Raw genomic sequence first — 2,942 nt, 5'->3', positions numbered from 1 at the left:
GTCTATGATCCCAGCACCTGGAAGACTAAGACTGGAAGATCAAGAATTCAAGACCATTTTGGCCTACATAGTGATCCCCTGCCTCAGGAAGAGATGTTAATAAAATCCCCTAATCCTCAGTAATCAATTTGTATTGGGCAGATGCCCCCGGCTTCAGGATAGCTCCAATGTCCAATATTCACACTCCTGTGTCATATACCCCTCATTGAATAGTGAGGGTGTTCCAGTTTGCTTTGTGCAAGGAAAGGGCTGCCATGACTGAGAAAAGCCCAGGCAGGAGCGCAATACAGGGACCTGGGTGAAGGAACTGAACGCTTCCTGGTCTTTTATTTGTAATCAGCTCTAATTCTTCTAACCCAAGACTTCCTGCCTAGGGACTGTATCACCCATGGGTGAGCATTGTACTTCAACTAACCATCAAGAAAAGATCCCGACTGATTTCCCTGTAGGCCAATCTATAAGGCTCCCTCTTTCTGTTTCATCTAGTTGACAACCAGGATTATCCATCCCATATACAGTGAGAAATAACTTATATATAAAAAAATCTGTTCGTAAAAGTCGTATTTGGCCGGGCGGTGGGTGGTGGTGCACGCCTTTAATCCCAGTACTCGGGAGGCAGAGGCAGGCAGATTTCTGGGTTCGAGGCCAGCCTGGTCTACAGAGTGAGTTCCAGGACAGCCAGGGCTACACAGAGAAACCCTGTCTCAAAAAACAAAAAACAAAAAAGTCGTATTTGACCTCTGAGTCAGGCTAATAGAAGTCATGTAGATTCTGCCTCTCTTTAAATCATTGGTTCTTGGGCTAAGCACTCGCAGTCACTTTTATTGTGTTATTTTATTGAAAATATAACACTTTATACACTGTAATCTCATTATTGTATCCTTCCCCTAATCCTTCAAGTTTCTCCTCACCCTGACTCCCATCCAGACACACACCCTTTCTGTCTCTCTTAGGAAAAAATAAAACAGGCATCTAAAGAATAAGTTAAAAGAAAAAAAAAAAAACTAAAAAAACAAATAAGAATATGAAAAAACAGACAAGAAAAAGAGCCAAATGAAAAGTGCGAAAAATACATGTAGGTGCACGGACACACACATTTGCACACACAAGAATCCTGTAAAAACCAGAAACCATAACATATACACAAAGGACTTAAATGGTAGAAAAAAATAATGTCCGAGCTTAACATTATGAGACAAGAAATCCCTCCAAAGATGCCACTGAATTTATTTTGTGTTGGCCATCTGCTACTGGACATGGGGTCTGACCCTTAAAAGTAGTTTGTAACTACAGTGAGACTCTCTTGGAGAAAATTAACTTTTCATTTGGGAGTGGCTATCGATTGGAGATAGCTTCTTGGTTAAGGACGGGGGGGGGGGGGGGGGGGGCGTAGGTCTTCTCCTTCCGGCTCTAGAGTGTCACCTAATGCAGACTACTGGAAGCCCTGTGCATGCTGGTCAGTCTCTGTGAATTCATACGTGTGCCAGCCATGGTATCTCTAGGCCTTGATACTCTGGTGTCCGCCATCCCCTCTGCCTCTTACACTCTTCCTGCTTCTTCTTCCACAGAGTTCCCTGAGAGCAGAGGAGCAGGATTTGATGGAGACATCCCTTTTATGGCTGAGTGTTCCAAGGTCTCTCACTCTCTGCTTATTGTCTGACTGTGAGTCTCTGTATTTATTCCCATCTGCTGCTGGAGGAAGCTTCTCTGATGATGGCTGAGCAAGACCTGTAGGTATAGCAAAATATCGTTAGGAGACAATGTATGGCCGTTTCTCTAGCAGGATAGTAGTAGTTGTTTTTTTCTCTGTCTCTGTCCTGTCTAGTTCTTATCAACACTTTAATGAACTATGGTCGGTGTTTTTAATCCATAGGTCTTTTACACATTTAGAATCACCTTATAATTCTCTTCCAGAAACCCCAATGCTTTTGAATTTATGACATGAAATACTTGGAGCCATGGGGAATATGAATATATATATATATATATATATATATATAGTATCATTGGATTTATTTAGAGCTGTTTTTCAATGTGTTTTAAATTTTTCTTTGCCAGGGTAATATATCATATTGTTAACTTTGTTCCTAAGAATTTTATTTTTAGACATAAGCGTGCACTATAAGACACATCTTTAAGAAAAATATAAGTTTAACTGGCATAAAGTCCATGAAACTCATCATGTCGGAAGTCTGGCACCTAGGAGGTATGCCATACACTTCCAAATCACACCCATAAATAATCAAGTAAATAGATGAACATCTTCCACTCACTTTCACGGGCCCATGTGTCTGTCTACAAACTATTTTGGAAATTCCTCTACTTACTGTTTTCCTAGCCACAATAACAAATCCTGTTGTTTTGAGTTCTTTGGAAAGTATGCCTCCAACAGAGTAATAACAGAGTTTCAGACTTAGTTCCCAACTGGTGCAGAACAGTATGTTACAAGAACTTCTCTTCTTACCCTAAACTGCCTCTTCTCTGTGTCTTTAGCCCAGTCCTATCTCTGATCTCATGCTCAGCATATTCAACTCCAGTCACTGCTCCCGGTTGACTGTGAGGAGCGGGGAGGCTGCTTTCACTGTGATAGAGATTGTGCAGTTGAGATGCACAGTTGAGAAAGAGGGACATGGAAACCTCCTGTGTCAACCCCCCAAAATCCTTTCCCCCCCAAAAGTAGCAAACAGCCTAAACTAGAACACATCGAAACGAACTCTTGTCGCTGCCCCCGCCAGAGTCCTAAAACCTGGATGGACTTGGACAGGACAAGAGGCCTGGACTGAGATGTGAGTCCAGTGGAAGACTTCCTCTCCACCCCCCACATCCGCCCTCTCAAATACCCAATGGGATTCCAAGGATTGCATCCTGCCTGGGGACTGAACACACTTGCCAAGGCCTGCCTTCCTGCTCCCTCTCCCTCTCCCTCTCCCTCTCCCTCTCCC

At 43.0% G+C, this 2,942-nt stretch overlaps 1 long non-coding RNA gene across 1 annotated transcript in view; it reads right to left on the bottom strand.

Annotated features, from left to right (window-relative positions):
- Positions 1-827: 827 nt before the first annotated feature.
- Positions 828-2,942, bottom strand: part of LOC110310132 — a 6,786-nt gene continuing 4,671 nt past the window's right edge. The window contains exon 3 of the long non-coding RNA XR_002379806.1: positions 828-1,728. This is a non-coding gene — a long non-coding RNA (uncharacterized LOC110310132). The remainder of the gene's footprint in view (positions 1,729-2,942) is intronic.

This window comes from Mus caroli, chromosome 15 (assembly GCF_900094665.2).
Source record: "Mus caroli chromosome 15, CAROLI_EIJ_v1.1, whole genome shotgun sequence".
Lineage (NCBI taxonomy): Eukaryota > Metazoa > Chordata > Mammalia > Rodentia > Muridae > Mus > Mus caroli.
This window is presented reverse-complemented; position numbering and strand designations above follow the sequence as displayed.